The following is a 23987-nucleotide window of genomic DNA, read 5'->3' as shown; positions in this document are numbered from 1 at the left end:
CCATAAATGCATGAATTCTGTTAGATGTGGTGCTATATTCAGAGAAAGCTACAGTACATGGACTGTCAAATGGATATCGTAAAAAATATAATAATTCTCTTAATATATTAATGAAGGAGAAATCCCATCCCTCTTTCACCCAATTTTCAGTCTGAAATTGGGTTAGTACAAGATTTATTTTTGTCAGTTGAATATGTGTTGTTTTTTTTTTTTTCTTTTATGAAGGAGTCTTTCAGAAATACCTGATTTCTTTTCTAACAATGTAGCAACATCCCCCCTTACAGATGTAGTAAAGATTAGTGCATGAGACATGAGCACTGTGATACCCCCCTGCACTTTGAGACACACTGCGATTACCAATGGCTTTTCCATTTGTATGACAGGTTTTGTTTGTGGAGTCCTTGAAGCTGTATGTCAGTGTCCATTTATACCGAGTACAGCTGTGGTATCACTTTGGTCACAACAGACAAAGTTATTTGTACAGTACTCCTTGATATTTGACTTAGTCCTTGCGATAGGAGGTTGACAGGGCTAGTTTTGGAGTCTGAAAGTCTGCTTCTTCATAGAAACAAGGAGAGAAGGCAACCAGGATTTCCTTCTGCAGAAGAAGTGACAGTAAAGGCAAAGTTTCCCAGCTATATTTTAAGCTCTCTTTTATCTTACTCTCCAGCCAGATGGACTAATTAGTAAAGGGCATGTGCCTCTGCCCTTTCCACAGGGACCATCCATATAATGTTTACTAAAATTAGGGATGATAACAGTTTTCTGCACTCTATTCCTAATGTGAATAGTAATATATCCAAATATTAGAAAATAAATTCAAAATAGATTAGCTATGCTCCTTCAAAACAGATTAGCTATTTATAGGCTAAGAAGACCTAAGACTTAGAAATTGGATAGGCAGGGTAGGAATTCTATCCAGAGAAACATAAATGTTTTGGGGGCTATCGGTGTCAGATAATGATTCAGTGAAACGGAAGCAAGTAGAACAGGTTCAAGACACATTAGGAACAAGTATTTTCAGCAGCAGCACCTGTTTCTATTCTGTCTTACAAGAAAAATAGCAATGGTCCATACATGATGGCAACTAAAACGTTCAAATAGGCAGAAGTACTATTGCAACATATTATGTCCTGAAAAGGACTATGTTTTGTTGCAAACAGAAAGCATAACTTTCACTGTAGATAGTATTCATGTAAATATGTGATCTGACTGTTAGAATAACATGGATAAAGCACAGCACCGTCTCCCAGATGGAAATCCCTTACTAATTTGGTTTAGTACAGGAAATTCTGTGCTTCTTATTAAGAAGAAGAGCAAGCTCCTTTATTACTGTCTTGGATTATGCATTTTATCTTCTAAATCTGCCTTCTCTGAAACATCGCTATCATGGTCAGCTGCCACACCAGCTTGGGCTATAAAGATCCCATATCCCAGGCAGTGCTAAACTCTCACTGGGACCGGCTGGGGGAATTCCAAGGAAAATTTAAGGTGACACAGGAGGTGATTCTGATGCTTTCAATATGTGCCCTTTGGCTGATCTTCAATTGAACCATTATCCCTCTCCGGTGATAATGATGTCATCTTCTAAATGAGATGTAAAACTCACATTTTGATCTTAAGAGGTAAAGAGGGAGTCTTTTACCCAATTTTCACTGGACATTCTGTCTTCCATATTTTCCAGCACCCCACAAGGGGCTTTGCATCCAGCCTGCCATGCTTTATCCACAGCCTCCAGTACTACTGGTTGTGTGATTTAGCAGATGTGCACACAAATCATTTTCATAAAACTCACTCTTGTGCTGTAGAGCATCAGCCAGCAATGTACTGTTTTGTTTCAACCAACTGGGGCTGAATGACAGATCATTTGTTTTACTAAATAGACAAACAAAGGCAAATCTACATATCAAGTTTATGTTGGTGCTACAGAAAAAAAAACTTCATATTGTTTTTTAAAATAAATTCCTACAAAGCTACACTAATCTTTAGGAAAGAATTATTAAATTATTAAATTTAAAAATATTTATTTTTTTGTCTAATAGTGTCTGGAAAATAATTTTTGTCTTCAAAAAACCTACACTTTTCTTGAAGCATTAGTACTACAGTTATGACACCTGAGTGTCCAAAGTGCCAAGGGAGTTCTGTGATGCTCTCAACACCTGTAATTCCACAGGAAAATGAGTCTCCTTCTTTGGGTCAGGAGGATGCCCTTGAATCAAACCTGCTCTTAGCTTGTTATTTCAGCACTTCAGTTCATATCATGCAGAGGCCTCAGAATACATCAGCTGGATTCCTTCTGAATGACAGTAAGTAGGAATACATGTACATGTGCTTTGGCAATCAATGAGTGTTTGGTCTGTCCCCAGGTGCCATATGTTATAATATGCATAGCGATGATGCCAGGTTCTTTACACCAACTGTGACACTATGCAGGTCTGGTCCTGCTGGTTAAGGTATACTTTGATTGTACTTTATACTACAACACCACTCTGCAGTTGACAGTGTGGGCTTGCTGTGGGTTCTCTGTGTGCTTTGAGTCCAAGACTGAAGAAGCTTCAAAGCAAATTGCTTCCATGTCCAGTCCTGCAGGCATGCTTTCCATCTGAAACAGTGACGTTAACAGACAATTTCTTCCTGTGCTGTGAAGATTTTCAAATACCAGCTGCACCATAGTTTGGCATGATCCTGATTGTAGTGTTTAAAGTCACCTCTCAAAATGTAGACACCTGTAGACAATTCACATTTATTTATTCAGTAAACAAGATAAGTTGAGAACATTGTACTTATTCAGATATTATTGTCTGTTGATCTTATAAATTACAGCTGTTCCCAATGAATTTTACCAAGTTTTAGAAAACTATTTTCAATTTCACTCCACCCATTGGATCAGTCTGAGGAATATTGAGGACTCCATCCTTCTGAATCCTCAGATATGCATCTTGATTTGAAGCTCTCCAATTTTAGGGAATACTGAAATCAATGCTGATTTTAATTACAATAAACGTTATGTTATTAAGTTATTATTTTTATTACATATTCTCATAGGATCAAAAGCACTTGTGACAGTGAACATCTGCTCATCAACTGTCTCCTTTGAGAGTGTTCATGTATAAAAAATGGAAAGTGTACCTGCATTGAATCTGCACGCTCAATTTTACTTAATAAGAGGCTCGTGGAGATCCTAAAAAACATTCAAAATGTAGACTCATTGTGAAGTATATTTAAAGATTTGGCAAGTTTACTGATTTCTTCATTTAAATGCCACTACTGCTGATTTTTTTTTCTCATTAAATTTTGATTTGGTTACTGTGGTTTATTTAACCTGGGGTTTTGTCTCCTGAGCAGATACACTTGGCAATGTGTCAGAAAGTCATGGTGACATCTGACATGCCCAGAGGATTTCCTGGAGTCAGGGAGCTGACCAGTCCCTGGGCAGGGCTGATGAAGCTGGGCAGGCTGGGAGGGGGCTGACAACTTCTGATTAGCCTGCAGAAATTGAACTCACCACCCTGCACCACCCAGAATGGACCACGGGATAGAAGAGTGGGCTTTCCTCAAGCCTCCAGAGACTAGTCTGTGCCTCCTGCATGCCAGGTGCCCCCAGAGGTAAGTAATGCAAGGGATTAGTTTTTGCTGTTGCAGGACAGACAGAAGTTGGCTCCCACTGGAGAGCTCTCTGCCTTTACTGGAGCCCAGCCTGAAACAGGTACAGGGGAAGGTGTCTGCTGCAGCTTTGTGTGCAGGGCTCTGCCTGTCTGCTCCCTTTTGGAAGCAAAAGTGGCAGTTTGATAACTACAGATGTGCAGCTGTACTTTTAAGGAGTCTCAGATTGCAGCATGCACCATGCTGTCTCAGTTGGAGCCTCCTGAGGCTTCTGCATGCTTTTATTTCAGGAAGCTGGTATTTTGCATTGGTGTAGATGTTGTGGTCTAACCCAGCAGGCAGCTAAGCACTGTTCACCCGCTCCCAGTGGGACAGGAGAGAGAATTGGGAGGAAAAAAAAAAAGCTCATGGGTTGAAATTAATACGGTTTAATAGGATAGAAAAGGAAGAGAAATAATGATGATTATGATAATAATAACAGCAACAACAACAATAATAGAGTGTACAAACAAGTGATGCACAATGCAATTGCTTGCCACCCACTGACTGATGCCCAGCCTGTCCACAAGCAGTGGTTTCCCCCCACCCTGGCCAGCCCTCCCATATGAATTGACGCCATATGGTGTGGGATACCCCTAGTTAATTTGGGTCAGCTGTCCTGGTTCTGTCCCCTCCGAGCTTGTGCTGCACCCCCAACCTGCCCACTGGCAGGGCATTATAATAACAAGCTGAATTGTCCTTGACTTTACACTAGTAAGCACTGCCCTGCAACAGCTAAAACATCAGTGTGCTGTCAGGATTATTCTCATCTTAAATCCAAAACACAGCACCATACCAGAAGAGCAAAATTATTCTAGCCAAAACCAGGACAATGTTACCACCTGAGTGGTTTGTTTATTTATTTATTTATTTTGTCTCAGGTTCCATTTAATTTCAGGACAAAGGAGGTGGGCTTAAAAACCAAAATGTATATATTATAAATGCATATATTGAATTTGGCTGTCAGATTCAGGTACCTACATGGCTACGTCCTGTTGGATCCTGTTGGAAGCTAAAGCTGATTTATTATCTTAAATTTTACAAGCTTGTTATAAACCAGTGATACCAAGTCAGAAGGACATATGGTTGTCTTTGTGATAGAATAAAAGAACCAAATTTGTAATATTTTACTATGTTTAGTTAGATAGAAGGAAAACTAGAAACTTTGTATGTCTGATGCTACCTTACTCACTAATCAGCCTTACCTGTAAGGCCGTACAGAATTGTACCACAGGACGGGTAGGGGGGCAAGGTAAGCTAGGCCTGGAGAACATGCCTGTAAAGAATATGTGGGGAACTCATGCTGTGCATGTCTTTCAATATGTAAATGACTTAGCTTAGTATGCACCCCTAAATTGGAACAACAAGGTAAGACAGAACGAGATGGGCTGAGCACGTGCAAGAACTGGGTTCAAGCAGTGAACATAGCAAGGAAGATTACCAAAGACCACCAGAGACCTCCAGTAGAAACAATTGCACATGTGTCAGGGACATTTACGTATTTTAACGAGTAACAAGAAATAGTATGAATATATTAGTTATTTCTTGGAAATCTAATGATTCTGTATGTTTTGATTGTATATAACCCCTGCAGCTTGAACAATTTAGCCTACACACTAGGTGGAGCGATTCCTGTGTGTCTGGCACCCCATTTAAAGACTGCCTGCTTTCTTAAACTCGAGATTCAGTCTTAGAGAGTTTCTTTGACAGACTTTGTGGTAACAGTTTTGGCAACCCAAATAGGACTTATCTCTTGAGCCTCAACAGTTCCTGGGATTGTGGAACCTCAGCTGGCACCAAGGGATTCTCAGAGAGGACCCCGATCCCCAGGCTGAAGAGCCCCTGAGCGAAGACCACTGTTTTGTAAGTACAAAGGCATACTTTTGGAAAATTTGGTTACCTGCCCATAAAATGCACCAAAAGCTACACAGGGTTGGGTTTAAGACTCAGGCTGGGGTTTGAGTCTCCGTTTGGTTGTGGGAGGTCCGAGTCCCCGTTGCGCCTGCTCGTCCCCATTTGGTTTTAAAAACAGTGTTGGAGTCCCCAACTTGGCTAACTGAATTTTGGCTTGGATATTGGAATTTGGGTACTGGAACTACATATTTGTTTTTGTTTACTTGGATTATATATATATTTTCCTTACTACTCATTTAATATTGTTGTAGAGATGTTAGTAGTTCTGGAGTTGAGGCAGAGATCTCAGAATCACGGGCGTGAGCCCTCTGGGGCAGAGGGATCGGATGATGAGTAAGAAAGTTGTCATGGGAACAACGCCAGTGGCAGGGAGGACTCCAGCTGGCAGGGGATTTGAGTCTTAGAGAGTTTCTTTGACTGACTTTTACGGTAACACCAGAGTAAAGGGAATAATTCTTACCTTGCTGTGATGACTTACTAAGGCCATAAAGAGACATCAGCAGGAGGCATGACATTTCAAACAAGCCATTCAGAAAAGTGCAAACGGGTAAGACTTTAAAAGTGCAAGTTTTCAATCTGCAATTAAGGAGATTTTAATACTGTTTTCCTATCCAGGACAAATTTATTTCTTTGCAAAAGTTGCTCAGAATAGGATCCTTACACTGTCTTAAATGCAGCTTGAATAATGCACTGTATTTGAGTGGCTTCTACAACAGACAGTTTTTTTCCTGTTTAACTACAGCTGCTTTCCCATTAATAAACATAACACAATTTTTAACAATAAATTGGGAACTGCTAGAAGTTCAAAATGGACAATTCTCTTCCTATTAAATCAGCTGATACTGTTAATAATGCCATGTTTCATATGGAAGTCCTGATCTTTTTTAAAATATTTAGGTGTAAATGAAAATGGTAATACTTTAATACTTAAATATTATTGCACCCATTATCTAAAATCTTTCCTCTCTCCTTTAATTCACATAACTCATTTTTTTCATGACTGATTGTGTTGGTCCCTTCATGTTTCTGTCATGATTGCTTAACCTCTTGGTGTGATTTGTGAGAATATTTTTCCTGGCTCTTAAATATATGTTTTCTTTCTGTAGACATTCAGTAAGGGAAACCTTGAGTAACTTGGAAAAAAGCAGACAGAAAAAAAACTTTTTTTGTGGAGAGAGAGAAAAGAAAGTGATGATAATTCAGTGCTTTAATTCTTTTTTTTTTTTTTTTTCTTTTCCCATGATTTAAGATGAGTACTACAACTTCCCCATATTGGCTATCCCTGTTTTTAAAAGCAGATTAATGCTACGTCTTTTTCTGAGTTTCTCAGAACTATTGTGTCTTGGCAGTCAACTTCAGTCCTCCTTTGCTCAGTCCATGCACTGTAACAGAATATTCTGTACTTATTATCACAGAAGATACAGAAAGAATAAGAATCACCAGGAAAAACAAAAACAAATGACCAAACAAACAAAAAAACCACAGAAAGATGGACAGTAATGGAAATAAACAAATGAAATCATCCTTGAGAGCATCAGTGTTGAAACAACACAGCAAATCAAGGTGAAAAGATGGCCAAGTCTGAGGAAAAACAAAGATTTACTGCAGAGTCATCCTTTTGTATACAAGGTTTTGCATTGCTGCCTTGCAAACTGGAGCTCCCTGGATTGAGAAATTCAGCTATTAATGATTTACAGTCAGTAGCAAGACAATCAAAGTTATTTATTCCACTGAGCCTGGGACAGGCTTGAATCTGCCATTCAACTTAATAAATGTCAATCTATATTGTGAAAATGATAGAATAATGCATTCAATCTTCAAGCATAGATTTGCTGACATAGAAAATGGCTAATGTTATATGAAAAAAAAATCGTCTGGTGTGTTGCACAGAAGCATACCTGTCAGAAACTGTGAGATTTATTCCATCCATGTATATAACCATGTCACTCTATTCTTAATTATATTATTTATTAAAATTTTATTAATTTGTTCCCAAGTCCTATCACAGGAAGTTCCTGCAGTTCTCCAGGAAATCAGTCCTGCCCTCAGACTGGAAGATCTCAAAAGATATTTAGGAGACCAAAAGACCTGCATCAGGGCTTTGGTTCTTTGCAAGGTCCCTGCAACTTCCCAGTGCATCAATAAAGCATTTTCTCTTCTAGTGTCTGTCTATACTATCTTACCTGTAGAGTAGTGGGTGTTTATATTCCAAAAAGGTACAAAACCAAGGTTACGCGCCTCAGGCTTTTGCAGGACATAACTGATTAAAAAGTGCTATAAAAATTCTGACTGAGTTTTATGTGTGTTTCACTATACAGCAGTATCTGACAGAGCCAGACATGGAATAATTGATCAGCTGCTTTTCCACACAGAGGTCCCAAGTGGTAAAGAAAGACGCTGCTGGTGAAATACTAGAAAAAGGATCAGAGATGCTTAAGTTGTTCTTAGTCCAAGCTACTGTCTGTCCTAATTCAGGAGCTTGACTTTTCCCTTGGCCTAAGTGAATAATCATTCTTTGTACTATGTCATGGGTTTGGAGTTCTGCCCATATTACTCATGTGAGACGGAGTAAAACTAGGAGGACACAAAGACCAAATCCCAGGGAAAATCCCGAACTTCTAAGCAGTGCGATGAACTGGAGGAGATCCTCATTATCCTTTTACTTTCTCTTGGTTCTCATCTTGTATCTCCAGACTGTCAATTCATATCTTTATCTTTTTTGACAAAAGAATATAGGCTTGGAAGCTTCACTGGCAAGATTTTATAGTTGTTGTAGTGTTAAATTCTCTTTGCATTACTATTAATTGTCTGTAATCTTTTAAAATTTTTTGCTGTTTAAAATTGCTTAAATGTCTTTTTTTTTTTTCTTTTTTTCTCCCTGAACTGGATTTATTTCTTCATCTTTGACATTGTAAAGAGTCCTGTGCCAGTCCTCTGTGTTCCTTGAGATTTGTTCTGAAGTATCCTACAGACAAATTAATTTGCCAGCCAGAAGTCTTCAGCGACTACATTGGGTGTAAGAGTTCCCCTCAGCCAGCTGGCATAAGAAAGAGAAACATTCCAGAAGAACTTCTTGTCTCCAAATGTCCACCATTCCCACCCCCATCTAGTGAAAGCTTTTACAGCATGCCTGGAAGTACGTCAAATTGAGGCCATTTTCAACAAAGGGAAAAAGGAATGCACTCTAGATCCTCGGGGCCTCGATTGAGACTATGCAGCTGCAAGCACCCTTTCTCTTTTTAAGGGAGTGATTCAGACCACACTCTTCTATTGGCTACAGATGTAGCAATGCTATATATTATGGTTCTCTCTGCAATATTTTATTTTAAGCACTCTGCTGAGCATTCACTGTTTAGAACTTGGTGTTCAGGCTGGGTCATCTGTTCCCTTTTCTACAAGAAGATTATGCTTTGGCTGCATCTATAGACCCCAGTTGTACACAGAAGTGGTATGCATCCCACTGATGATGAAGTTATAAATTTTCTCAAGCAATTCTGAAATGGAATTGGTCTTTATTTCTGTTTTCTTATTGTCCAGTAAAATGAAGGAAATCTGCCTACATTCAACTAATTCCATGCTTCATCTGAGTTGCATCCCCTAGATCTTCATTCCCTTAATCCCATGGGCTTTGACCAGGTGAAAGTCTGGCTCCTGCTGTTGCCAGCAAAATTCCAGTTGATTTCAAGAGTTTAATCTCAGAGTTTGGCTAAGGGTCAAATTTAATCTGGCAGGAAAGGTCTGAGGGCTGTTGCACGTTTCTGCAATTTCCGCTATGTTGTTGATATTGCAGTTGCATGAGACCTATGTACTCCAGAGCTGGAGTCACATTTCAAAAAAGCACCCTACAAATACTAGATATGGACACACTTCATGCATGGTCAGACTTGATCTCCATTTTCTGTGGCTGTTTTTTACAGTTATTCCTCCTATCCTTTCCTCATTTGGATGTGATGCCATGTCTTGCTGAAGTGTTGTTAGTGAGGAGAGTTGATAGCCAAGGCTAAATCCAAATGCTTAAAATACAATCACAGTCTCCACAGCCTTCTAATATTTGAAAGCTTTGCTGAAAAGGAAAAAGATATAAGCTCATAACTAAAAATTTACATCTCAAGTCAGGTTTAAATATGAAATAATCTCTGACAAGTCTGTTTGATTTCCTTCACAATAACCTTATAAATACATTTTTCCTCCCTTGATTTAAATATTTTCTTTTCTTAATAAGTTTGAGTTCTAAATAATGGCTAAGTGAATTTTTTTGAAGTTACATTTAAGGAACTTTTTTTTTTTAGTTATGGGAATACTGTTTTGGTTCTGCATGTATACTGTTACTTCAGAAAACCGAAGCAGAATGTTGTTCTTTTACACCAAATGTGTTTTGCTGAATATAAAATCCAGGGAAAGAGATAAATAACTTTTTACAAATGTTGGTCTGTTCATCATTCCTCTGTTTGTACTGTATTTCTGTGACATGTATGGGGCCAATTTGTTGAGATGGGTGGTTGATGAGTGGATGATGGATTCCCTCTGATGATTTACAGATGCAGTTTATCATTTCTAGATCACATCTTCCTCTTTCCCTTGTTCAAATGTTTGTGTGTGATGGGAATGAAGGCAGAGAGTTTTTTCTCATGCTTTTAGTTTTGGTTAACCGTGCCACACATTAAGATCTTAACATGCTAAATAGATAGCCTGAATTATTTATAAGTGGTAAAGATGTCATTAAGTTTTTTAGGATATAGACAGAAAGCTCTTTTCTTTTTCCATGTTCTTCTTCCCCAAAGTCATATTTCATGAGTGTTCCTCACAAAGATCACACGGGAGGGGTTGTATTGGGGATCTACTGTAGAAGGAGCCTAAGGCATGAAAAATTGTTGCTATTTAGTCAGTATATATGTACTATGGAGTGCTTTATGGAGATTATGAATGTCAAACCCACTCTAGCCAAAGTAACTACAACAGAGCTATAAGGAGACTTAGGTCAAATCTAATTGGTTCTCATAGTATTTTGTCAGTGATTATTCTTGTATAGATATTAAGAGTATTTGAGACAATTACAGTTGGACTGAATTCTCCTTTTCTTGTTGAACATCAGGAATAGGTGACAATGGAAAAATTCAGACCTGAGGGATGAAAGCTGAAGACATAGGGCTTAATGAGAGCAAGCTTAATGATAAAAACCTTTTTTTTTTTTTTTTAATCTATTTGACTCCTACATATCACTCTCCTGTAGTACTATGCCTTCAAATGTATGGGATTAAGACTGCCTTAGTTTTTAAATCAGTTTTGAATATTTAAGCTTTAATAATAAAAAAGCTTTAGTGTCAGATCTTGCACAGGTTGTACAGTTGCTAACAGAACATTTCTGCAGAGACAAAATTAATATTGTGTTTTAAAATTGACTAACACTTGAATCGTGTATATGGCTACTAGTGACACCAGCAACACTTAATGAGTCTAGCAGTGTTTATTTTTGAACCACTTTCTGTGTGGATTCTCTCGTTCCCATAGTCTCAGTCTCTGTCTTTCCACTTTACTTGGAAAAGGTTTCTCCTTCCAGCTTGTTCCTCACAGTTTTTTTTTTTTTTTTTTGTTTTGTTTTTATAGCTTAGTTTGTTGGTTCTGAAACTGTGATTCCCTGAAACTTCAAAGCCTTAACAGTGTTTTTATGAATATATTGTCATGCCTGAACTACGTAACTAAATGGCTTTTTTCACTTATGTAGTGATCTCATGATCAGAATATTATCTCTCACTTGGGCACTTTCCATGTGAGCAACATAAAGCTGTCAACGGAGCTGTTCAATATGCCTCATTCAAATGTGTTTTGCATTTTCTTTATAAATCTGTGTCTGTGTGCCTCTGAACTGATACCCATTTGGTTCTGTATCTCAAGGAGGGGTGGGCACTCAGGCAGGCATCTGTCTCAGATGGGTTGGTGGAGCTGTAAACACAGGTCATCATCAGGTTCAGGTGACAGTGTGCTCAGAAACCTCCAAACCCCATTAGCTGGCTTTACTTCTTTGTACAGTGGTACCTGAGGCTTGTACCTGTGCTGGCATTTCCTGAGTCTTCTGCTTTAGCGATGTGAAGTCCACAGAAATGAAATAAATTCCTGGACTGCATACATCATTTCCAAGTGAAAAGGATTTACTTCCCAAACTTTGTCCCCAAGACTGGCAGCCTGACTATTTTCCACACCTCTACCATTACGACCAAATTCCCCTCTCTGTCCCTTTCCAAAATTATCTGCCTCATCCTCATTTTTTTTCCTGTTCCCTTTCCCAGAAATTTTATACTGTACTGCAGGCTTCTGTGTGTGTAGCTGGAAATGGGAGGGATTACTGTCACTCTGTAATCTCAGCTCTGCACTATAAGGGCAAAGTTCACACTCCCTGGCTAAGACATCCTTAATTTCAAGATTTTTTCCCCCTTTATATCTAACACTAACAAACCATGGTAATGTAGTTGACATTCGTTGAAAATTTCCATCAATTCTTGTCTAATTAGACATAGTACAATGACAGTAGAGTAATTACAGTAATCTTAGTCGTATCAGTTGTGTATTTTTTTTGTTATTTTCTTTCTTTCTTTCACCCTTTGTGAATAGGATGTTATTGAACTCAGCACTATAACAGCAAAATAGTAATTAAACCTGGCAGTTTCAACTATATTCCTTTTTCAAATGGATTCTAAGTGTTTTTGAAAAACCTTAATCCAGAATTTATGAGCAAAGACTACAGAATATAATGGTGACAGAACCAGTAGAGTCTTATAAACCTTAGGATAAATACTGTGTCTTTTGTGTAGAGGTCTTTTGTTGGGACCAGTCTATGGTATCTGTTTGTTTGGGATTTGTTAGGATCAGTCTGTGGAAGCGGAGAGCTGAGATGAAACTTTCTATTAAAATTCTGCACATTAGATAATAAGCTATAGAAAGATGTCCCATTTTACTAAATTCTCATTTTTTTATAGAAAGGTAAATGAGAAACCAGTTATCACAGGATTTATAACAGAAGCAAAGTAAAATAATGAAATCTTGAGAAATGTTTCTGTAAAAAGGCAGAAAGATATTTTTATGCTGGCTGCTTGCTTAAGCTTTATGCTGACACAATTTATTTTGAAAGTGGTTGGTGGAAAATATCTGTAACACAGCACAAATCAATATTTGTTATCCATCTTATTCCTTACCTGTCGTTTTAATAGTCTGCTTGTTTATATCACTATGATTTTTTTAATTATTTAATTTATTTTCTAATCTCTTGAGATTGTACACTGCAAAGAACAAGATCTGTTTTTTAATTGTATATTGGGTATACAATAAGTAACTCAATGGTTCCCTAGTACCTTCAAGATGCTATTGCAGCAACAAGTGACAGTAAAAATATTTTGTTGAAGTTATCATTTTTCTTCTTCTTCTTCTTCTTCTTCTTTTTTTTTTTTTTTAAGTTGTTTTCTTCTTATAAATATATTTGGTGTCGTTAATCCTTTTTAAGCTTGTCATACACAGCATGCAAAGATACAGCATGGTATGATGAGATCTAAGCTCCTCTGTACATAGAGATCTCTCTGTGTAACCTTTTCCTTAGGAGCTGGAATACTGGCAAGTCTAACTACTCTTTGTTTGCTTTACAGATATATGTGTTTATACATCTATGTCTGTGCAAGAAGAGGTCTGGCAAATTTCTACTGAATGTATTTAAATCTGTCTTGATCTCTCATTAGGGTTTCCATGATTATGTGGCAACAGGTGGGAGTTAGAAGTCACAGTTTGACACCATTTCCACAGTTCTGTTCAGAAAAGCTGGGGCTAAATCAAAGTGCAGATGTCAATTATATCTCTAAGTGCAGATAGAAAGAAACAATGGGAGGAGGAGGTGCAGATCTCCTAGAGGGTAGTGTAGTGCTTTCCCCCTCAAGGCGTCAGTCCCAGCACAGTCCCCTGTGCTCATGGCAGCCCACTGGGCACCTGAGCACAAGGCACCTCACAAACCCCTTAGCTGGACTTCCTGCTCAGCTTTAAAAACACAGGCCAGAGGTAAAGGAAATGTTTTGTGTAGAAAATTCTGGCTGGTTCAGGAGACATATATGATTCAGTATGAGAAGGAAGCTGGCAATGCATCTGTGGTGTTTCCTGCCGTATACTGCATTTATTGAATGAAGCTCAGAGATAGGAGTTACATAGCAGAGCCATCAGATATATGCATTTGAGTATCTGTGTCTTTCTGGGGGATTTTTTTGTACAGATGAGTATTTTTTTGTTCTGTTGTTCTGAAGCCTTTCCATGGTAAAGCTTAACCCTATTCAAGGTGATAGCAGGCCAAAAGAAAAGTATTTCACAGAATCACAGAATGGTTGAGGTTGGGAGGGACCTCCAGAGATCATCTAATCCACACTTCTAGAAGTACTGGTGTTCTTAAATGATCAAGCCATAAGAACAATATGTTTAGGTATCTCCTGGGAAATCAATTTCTGAATTCAAATCTGCTATTTCCCACAGTCCTAGAAAAACTGAGCCATACAATCTGTTGATTGTGTTTAAAGGCTAGTCCTGTCTAGAAAGAAGAGTTAGTTCTGACTAATTTGGTTTCCCTATGTAGTGCAAAATAAAGAGCTTGAAAAAATAAATAAAAAAATAGAATTAATTTCCAAAGACGTCCATGCTTCATTATTCCTTACACTTTGCACTTCCCAGTGTAAATGGCCACCAGAGATCTAGGGCAATGATGAATCAGTCCTATTATGCCCTGGAATAACTATTAATACTCATAAATGCTGTAAGCTGAGTAAAGCAACTTGCCTCAAGACAGAATGAATGCAGCAAGCCTGCTACTTTGTTTTTGTTATGTATGTATTTTTTTATACTTCCTATGTTTAATCTCATACAATACTCTGACCAAGAATGATGCACAGCAGAGATGTTCCCTCAGTGCTGTCAGCCTGGGGTACCTCAGACTACTGGCTTGCAAGGATGTGACAGATTCAAATACTTAGGTGCTTTCTTTGAAGTGTTATCCATTGAAAATAATAGTTATCAAAATGGCATGAAAAGTGTCAACACAACAGCCAAACGTGCTTTGTGTCATTCCTACATATCTTATCATTGATTATCAGGGAGAAGAGATTGGGGTGAAGAGAGGCACCTCCCTCTCCATTTCTCCTCCTCAGGAAGCTGTAGGGAGTAATGAGGTTGCCACCCAGTCTCCTTTCCTCCAAACTAGACAACCCAAGTGTCCTCAACCTCTCCTGATAGCACGTGCCTTCCAGCCCATTTACCAGCTTTGTTGCCTTTCTCTGGAAGTATCTAAATATCACTTTTGTATCGTGGAGCCCAGAACTGCACACAATATCCAAAGTGAGGCTGGAGCAATGCTAAATATTGTGGGAGAATCATCTCTTTTGACTGGCTGGCTGTGCTGCATTTAATGCACCCCAAAATGCGGTTTGCCCTCTAGGCTGCCAGAGCACACTACTGACGTGTTGAGCCAACTTTCAATCAACAACCTTAGATCCCTTTTTGTGAGCTGCTCTCTAATCTCTCATCTCTGTCTGTAACTGTCTGGTATTACATACTCCCAGATGCACAGCCTGGCATTTACTGTTGTTGATTTTCATGTCTTTGATGATCATCCATACGCCAATGTATCTAGATCCCTCTGCAAAGCCTCCGTGGAAGAAATGTGTTTCCCAAAGTAATTTTAAGAACAAGTAGTACAAAAGAATGCTCTCAGCCAATAATTCTGCTTTTTTTTTTTTATTATTATTATTATTTTTTTTACCCCCGTAACTTCCTGCTCTACAAAAAAAATTATGAATTCCTTTCCACAGGCATTAGGTTGCATGGCAAAAGATACAGAACAAAATACAATAGAAAGAGACTTTCATAACATGTAGAAAAACACGTGCTTCTTTGCATGACCAAACATTGTGTGGAGTAGTATTTAATTGCTCAAAGGCCCTAAACAATGTCACAACAGATGGCAATAGAATAAGAACACTTTAATACATGGCAACACTTGGTCAATAAATATGTGCAAAGACTCTGGGAGAAAGGCAGCTTTTCAACTGGGCACTAATAGAGGTATAAACTATGCACTGCAGTTCCCCAAAGGTCACATGTAATGGCCCAAAGACATAAATTAGAAGCCTCAGGTAATAAAAGGACTGTTTTGTTAAGGCAAAGTTTCAGTTTTCAGGGTTGAGAAATGTTTCTGCTTTCATTTACTGTGAAAGGAATTTGGAGAGGACTGTGAAGACCAGTTGATGGATAATGATATAGATATATGGAGGAGAAGACAACATTTACATTGTAATAGGAGAACGGACTAAAAGAACAAGTTGTTTTTCCTGTGCCTGTACCAATACCGGAGGCAGATATGAGTTTTATTGAATTAAGGGATACCAAACTAATTTTCAAGTTTGGGAAAATGTTGCTGAATATTGCATGGAGCATGAGTATTGGAGGAATAGTGAGGAGGACTTGCTGTTCTCCAGGACTTGCTGTTGTCCAGCTGGTTATCTCATGCTAGATAGAAATTTGCCACAGAAGTTGTCAAAGAAGTCCATGTGGCTGCAGTTTTCAAACATTGATGATGACATCGTCACACATGACAATGTATTGGCTAGTCCTGAGTAGGACTGCAAGATTTCCCATGTTATTTAGGTGGTTTGATTCTGGATGGCAATCCCAAACATCTCTGATATTTAGTGTTATAAAGACCATGTAGGAAGGACAAACAAACAAACAACAAACAAACAAACAAAAAAAAACAACCAAAAAACACAATTGGATTAATTTTGTAGTGGTACACCTCATGAGTAAATTTCTTCCCAGAAACACCTTATGTAATAAAGTGGTATAACAGAATTGGTCCTCAGCTTATCTTCATGTAACTTCCCTACTGAAAGCTGTGTGTACTCATATTTGTAGCCCCCATTTACATTGAGTTTTGTCTCAGTTCCCATTAAATGTTATACTGCAGAGCTGGCACGAGGCAGAAGAACAAAAGGTATTTTCCACTTGCTTTGAGTAAGAGAGTTGAAGGAGATTGCAACATGAGCATGTAGATGGTGCATAATATGCCTTTAGCAGAGCTCAAGAAAGTAAGTAATGCCCCCCCCGCCCCCCCCCCCCCCCAAAAAAAAAAAGTGTACAATGTTCCACACCATTTCTGATACCAGGATTTTGTTGTTTGGAGGCATTTACTGATTATCATCACAGAAGAGAAACAAAAAAGTTAAATGAAATACGTAAACATTTCTTCCCTCAGCCTTTATGTACAAAAGCTGTGAGGAGGAAGCATTGTGCTCAGTGATTTGCTTCTCAGGACTTTTTAAATTCTGAGCTAAACCAAACAAAACAGTTATGAAACTTGGAAAGTATTGCATTTCAAGAGAGTCTGGAGTTCTGGAAGTGATAGTCAGCCATGAGGAACTACAAAGCTATTTAAATAACACTCATTGATCTCCTTTTATGGAGAGCAGTCAGAACAGACATAAGTTAAAAAGAAAAAAGAAGGAAAATAATGCCAAAACAACCACGGCACCCTCCAGAAAAGTTACAACAATAAGAAATAGCGTCATGATAAATGGTTGACTTTGAAGTAATTAAGTGTCTTTAAATCCTTGCAGGCCTATACTCATGAGTTTGAGACTTTTCTAAGCATTTTATTTTATGAGGAAGGGATAGATGCAGACTTACTAAAGACAATGTGTGAATACAGTGAAGGAGTGAAGATTCAGCTTTTGTTAGAACGCTTTACCAAATTTATAACTCTGGAAAGGACAATAGAAAACAAAACTAAATCCTAACACAGCAGGGAAAGGAAAATACATTTAAAAACTGATTTCAAACCTGAATTACCATTTTCACTTTCTTATATGATACATGAGTAGCATCTTCCCATCAGATGGAACACGTTCTTTGAGAGTGCCAAAAACTGTTTTAGTGTCATCTTTCTTGGTCACTTTGAAGCAGAACCCCCTTCCCTAAACACACATACTTTCTGCTGCCTTTCAAATGAAAATTAGCTCTGCCTTGCCTTGACCTATCAGGTTGGTTCATACCTATATCTGTAAGAAATTGAAAGATCTGCTTGCTTTTACTTAATTAACAGGTTCATGACAGACACAGCATAAGCAGAATTAGAAATCTGTTTGTTTGTTTCCAGAGACCTCTTTTTATGTTTGAAAAGTCTTCTAGGGAATTTTGCAAGTCAAGCACAGAACATTTTTAAGGCAAATTAAATTATTTTCTAGATATCAAGTGGTATGTGGTTTGCCACTTGCCTCCTTCATTTCTCACATACTCCATGCTTTTTTTATTTTGCTCTATATTCATTTTTTTTTCCATAGGTTTAGCACAATGAAAATGCAATTAACACATTTTCTCTACTAAAAATAATCCTACAAGTCTTGATACTTGCCTCAGAAAAACTATTTGGCATAGCTTATGCTTTCCTTTTTTTTTTTTTTATTTATTTTTTGATTGAATTTGTACAAATTTCTATTCTGAAAGAAGAGAGACCTCCTTCCTGTGACTGTTTTAATTACAGGGTCTGCCAGTCAGAAAAAAAAAATAATTATTTATTTATCTTACAGAAGGATTCATTCTTTTGTCTCCCATAGGCCTGATATTGAAGAAAAGATGTAACTTAAACACTGGTGGTTATATCATTCTGGTGTCTGCCATAAGAATGAAACATATTCAAGTTTATTGGGAAAGAAATGCAAATACAAGCCATGCTCTTTCATGCAAGTTTATGGGTTAACTGGGGCATATGTAATAGCTTTGAGAAAAGATTCTTTAATGGTTAAGAATGAGCCTGTGGTTAAAGTGCTGATAATTATATACTGTGGGTTCATATGCTGGCTCTGCCAGAGACTTCCTGTGTGTTCTTGGAGAAGGTTCTCATCCGCTTTCTGTATTAGATCATCTTCTGTGAAATGATTGTTCTTTCCTGCATCATTTCCTCTATCTCATCTAATTATATTCCAATCCATGCATATAATTTACTTTATTCAAATTCACATCTGCAGTTCACATTCACAATCCTATTTTCTTCATTTCTTTTCTGATTTAGAGAGTAGTCTGGAGAGAAACTATGATGCTTTCAGTCTATAGACAGATTTACATATATTAATAAAGACTTTTTATTTTTTATTTTTAACAAATACATTTTGGTTAAAGACATATGAAGAGATTTGGTTGTATCCCATTATAATTCACTCTTGTTAGTTTTGGCTTATTGTGTACACATTTCATAAGTCCTAAATGAGAATTTACTTAATATGATAACTATACCCACAGTTCTGTACTTTGCAAGGCTGGAAGATTGCGCTTGGCAGCTTTGCATAGGGTCAAAGGAGAAATGAAAAGGGAGTTCTTTTCTGTGCTCGCAGCATTTCAGATGGTGTTTAGTGAGAAAAAGCTATCATTCCTACTTGCTGCCAAGCAGAACTAAGGGACGTTTTTTGAACTTGCATTCAGGACTGCAGACTTGTCTCTTGCCTCTTACCCTTCATGTGTTTGGCATTAAAATAATTTTTACTCTGTTGGAAAGGCAGTATTTTGGCAGGCTAGCAGGTCATTTCAAGTACTTATTTAGTTACTGGCCTAGCCAGACTTTTCAAGTGAGTCTCTTTTAAACTAAGGCCTTTCCAGTGGCCTTGCCACTCCACTTCCAAAGAGTACATGTATAACTGCTCTATCAGATGCATGACTATATTTTTCTAAAACCAAGTCAGCATCTACAATCAACATAATAAATGGATTTTTGCTGAATGTCTGCACTGTCCTGATGAGGACTACCCATACTAACACCTGCCGTCATTTCTCTCAAATATTTCTTATTCTGTTCTCCTATAGTATTTAAAAGCAGTTTTTGGATGGATCACTGTAAGTCTAACATGTCAAAAGAGTGGCTTACCTGTGAAGACAGAGAGAGAGGAGGCAGATGTTCTTGAGAAGGGTGAAGGATATGTCTAAGGTATTTAAATACAAAACAAAAAAAAAGCAATGTCTTCTTCGCAACAACCCATAATCAAAAGATAAGCAGATAAGTTAAAATTTTACTTGAATAAAATTCAAGATTCAATTATATTCATGCCTTTTAGTGGTTTCAATGGGAGTGTGTTTTAATTTTTCTGTTAAAAAATTTAAACTTCAAGAAGTTTTCACTAGAGATTGTTTTTGTAGAATAACAATAACTCTTCTAACAGATCAGTAATATTTGGATTCAACTTTCAGATTTTCACAACTTTAAACAACATGGAAAATATTGATTTGCCTCAGTAAAAAAGTGGTACAATAACATACAAACCTTTAACATGCAAAGGGAAAGCACCAGATCTCCAGATGAGACACATTTCATAAGATGGTTTAAACTGCGTAGGATGAGGCATTGTGCTTTTCTTTGCTTTATGGAACATTTTTAATGGTCAGTATTCTTTGTCCTTCTTGATCATGGGATGCACAGAAAAAGCCAAGAGTTTAATCCAAGTTTGGCTCTTTGATATTTTAGGCTGTTCTGTTGAGCATTCATCCCTCTCCTTAGTCTGCCTGCCTCCAGTAGAATTTATAAACAGCTGTGACATTGGTAAAAAAAAAATTATTCTTTCAGTTCATTTTTCTTAAAGTGAACAGACATGGACTCTAGCAATGGTACCTTGTATGGCATACAACACTCTCCAAATGAATATTTATGACTGATGAATAATAATAAATGACATCTCAAAGCCTGAAATACTCATTATAAATTTTGAAAATGACCTGACTGGAACTTGTATAGTGGAACTAGACAGACAATATATTAACTGTGCAGGGATGCCAAATGGTGAGAACAGGCTGTTCAACAATAAGAGCAAGTGGAAGAACCTTTGGAAAAAGTTGCCAGTCGTAATTTGGTTTGAAGCAAATTTGCTGAAATCTGTGCATCTCTATAATATGCCAAAGGCTTTCTTCTGAGTGTAGCCTTGTACCCTGAGTCTGTTGAATGGCTAAAACACATACGAAGGCTGCTTAAGCTGTTTTAGAGATTTTAGCACTACTTCTATTTTACTGTCTTGCTTTTGGTGTTTTAAAAGATTTTCTCCCTTTCTTGATAGCATTGAGGTTTTCTAAATGCAAAGTAAACCAACACATAACATTAGCTGGAGAAACTAAAAAGTGATGGTGTTGAGGGTATTATTCCAAGTTACCTTTGCCTGTAGAAGATTCAATCTTTTTTTTTCTTTTTTTTTTTCTTTTTTTTTTTTTCTTTTTTCTCAAAGAGTTATTTACTGGACCTTTGGAAAGTGGAAAGTGAGTTGTTCAGTAATGATATTCAAAAAAGGTATTGTGAGACTATAGGAATCTTTAAGACACATAGAAGTTATGCTGCATCATGGGACCACTGAGAAGTGCTGGGGAAGTGGGGCTGCTCTATGGTTTGGCAAAATATTATAGAGTCACTCTCTCGATTGGTTCTTAAGGAGCTTGTCCCAGCTATTACACCCCTTGTGCTCTCATTGTGGCTGTCTGTAGCCAGGATAATTGCCCAGAGATTTTTTTCTGACTCTGTGTTCGTTTTCCAGAGGATGTTTGAACAGCAAATTGGAAAGAGAGAGGACCGGTTTTAACTGGCATTACAAGAAGAAAAGAAAAACAGCTGAAAAGCTCAAAACAAACTGTCCCATTTAGAAAATGTGATGCTTTAAACTCTTTATACTCTTTAGACAGATTCTTAAAGCTTAATAGCTTATTTTTGTAGCAGAGGATTGATCAAATATATACCATTTTGGCATGACTCTACTGTTGTGGAAATTACTAGTAAAAGCCCTGTTGACTTCATCTGAATCAGAGTTAGAGCAGTACTAAATGCTTGTGAAAAAATTGTCCTGAAACTATTATTAATGAAAAATAGATGAAAACAGAGAAGGTTGAGCACACATTTTTGGCTTAAGAAAATTTCTAAGCTTTGCTGCACCATTAACTTGAGAAAAAGTTTTAATAGTTTGCTGGGTTAAGGAGGAAAAATATTCATGAAGCTTGACTTCTCAGTTAGATTTATAGTATGAGTTTCCAACCACAAAATCTCAGTGCGGAATTTTGGACAAAACTGACAAGTTGGCTATGACCTTCAGTTGTCTTAGAAAATCCAGACAGTAAAACTTTCTGGGTGGGAGTGAACCTACTGTAAATTTCTTGCAGCTCATGGGAGATATTTTCTGGATATTAGTGCCCAGCTCACAAAAGAGGACTGAGGCATTGGGTAGCTGAAGCACAATTCCTGTGTGCCAATGCATCAACATAAAAAAAGCAGCTTAACATTAAAGTAACATGAAATAAAACAGTTGCTAAGTAGAAATATTGTACTTTAGGTCAAATCATTCTAAAGCAAAGTTACTCATTCTAAGCTACTCAGCACTGGATAAAATCAGCAAAGCTAAAATACACGTTTTTTATCAGGAAATCGTCTGGCATAAGATTTCTGACCTGCCCTCCTTCCAGTACCAGTAGTCCTACCAGATGGAAAATATGTTCTTGATATGTTAGGATACTGAACATTCAAGGGAAAATTCATAACCACTCAGGAGTGGTCTGTGAGATGTTTTAAAAGTCAGTCCTGTGGCATGAAGAAATTAAAGAAAATCTGTTTGCCTCAAGCCTCTTCAGCAGCAGGTGTGTTAGAGCAAGTTAGTGCTGCTTGGTAGTCCCCTCGGCTCTAGTTTCCCAGCCATGCAGTAGGTGACTCTGATAGTCCTTGAAGGAGGCAAGGATACATGGTCACAGAAGCCCATTTTCTTCTAGTGTAAGAGAGATGGTACCAATCCTGAGCTCAGTTTTGTTTATTTGTTTTTCCATTGACCATTGTTAGTTGAGTAAACATAGGAAACAGGTATGGAAAGCTTAGATTCATCCGACTCCATTCAGGCTGGCTGGGTCTTAACCTCTATGTTCAGAAAATTGCTTTTACAATATTCTGAAAAAATCCTTGGCTTACACTGCAAGAAAAATAAAACTAAGGTAAGTATCATAAAATATGTAAATGGAAATTGACTTTATGTCTAATTAACATGCAAGAAGAGGAAGCAGGAGATTAAGAGTTCTGATCAGATTTCTGCTTTAACACCGACATCAATAGAAATAAACAAAAGGGAAAAATTGTGCAAGATTTGGAGCATGATCCTGTGTTCAGTGTGGTCACTGGTGATGTTTTCACTGCTTTCTTTGCACAAGATTCCTGGTGGTTAGCCCTTTCAGCTTCATAGTATAGCAGCTTAGAGCTTCATTTGAATACTTTTTATCATCCGTTTCTTAATTAGCTTTAACGTTGTTCCCATTCATTGGTACTTAAAATAGTACAGCTATTCTTTCAGGTGCTTGAGTGCTATCTGGATTGGTGGTCCAATTTTTCTTAAAAGACAGCAGTGTTGAGAAAACCCATCAAGCCCTGTCATTAATTAGCTGCTTATGGCTTTTCACTAAATGCCTGATTGTCATTTAGCGTAGCCTGCATAGCTTTAAAACCTTTAGTTTGGTTTATAAAGAAGACAGTGATTATCCACCCTGATACTGTTTCTTTCTGTAGGCAACTGGATGAAAAGATTTATCTGTAATTTCTAGCCAAAATTGTCAGTATTTTTACCATATGTTTAAGTAAAATAAATAAATAAAAAAAAATTAATCCTGGTCCAAAAAAAAAAAAAAAGAGTATGGCATAATGCACAGGCTTTCAATGAGGCAAGGAAATATTTTTTTCAAAAGTCTAGATCTAGTTACTAATTTAATTATAGTTTAGGTATTCAGAATTTTGAACAAGAAAATGTAAGACTGAGATTCTGTTGCCCTCAATGAGGATACAGAATGCATTTAAACTAGTGGAAATACTAGTGGAAATACTAGCTTCTCACCTGTGCAGCATCACAGTGATATACCCAATTCTACCCAAAGACCCCCTCTGCAACTACATAGACTGGATAAATTTGTAAGAGTATCTATTCTTATAATTACTCTTTTTCTTAGATCTTAAAAAGACTTAAAGGTTCCAGTGAAAGACTGTGCTATGCAACATATTATATAATGAGGAAATGACGGTCCTTTCTCATAAACATTAATTAGCTTCTAAATAAATATAGACATAAATATATTTATTTTTTTAAACTAGTTTTTAATTTGGTCCTTAAATTAAACAAAGCATTTGTTAAGAAAATTAGAATGTGAAAGAGCTTCAGAAGTTTCAATTAGAGTGTACTATAAAACGCTGCCATCTCATTTTACTGATATTTCAATGTACATATAATCTTAAATTATTTTTATTTAGAGTGTATGGAGCACTTGATCACTCTTACCTGGTCTTTGGAACACTGAATTCCTAAGTATGTGGTTAAGAATTTATGATTTTTTTTCTTTTGATGTTCAAATCCCAGAAAGAGCTTTATTTATTTATTTATTAA

General features: G+C 37.3%; 1 long non-coding RNA gene across 2 annotated transcripts; it reads left to right on the top strand.

The window, feature by feature from the left end:
• The first annotated feature begins 3127 nt into the window (after positions 1-3127).
• Positions 3128-12422, top strand: LOC110352506 (uncharacterized). Of its 2 annotated transcripts, none has more exons than XR_002401531.4 (3): positions 3128-3606; positions 5386-5505; positions 8474-12422. It is a non-coding gene; the product is annotated as an uncharacterized lncRNA (long non-coding RNA). The 2 variants fall into 2 exon arrangements; XR_011806863.1 differs by lacking the exon at positions 3128-3606 and adding an exon at positions 3630-4550 and having other exon boundaries at positions 5237-5505.
• Positions 12423-23987: the final 11565 nt, after the last annotated feature.

This window comes from Anas platyrhynchos, chromosome 2 (assembly GCF_047663525.1).
Source record: "Anas platyrhynchos isolate ZD024472 breed Pekin duck chromosome 2, IASCAAS_PekinDuck_T2T, whole genome shotgun sequence".
Classification (NCBI taxonomy): Eukaryota; Metazoa; Chordata; class Aves; order Anseriformes; family Anatidae; genus Anas; species Anas platyrhynchos.
Note: the sequence above shows the minus strand (reverse complement) of the source record. Positions and strands in the feature narration are given on the sequence as shown.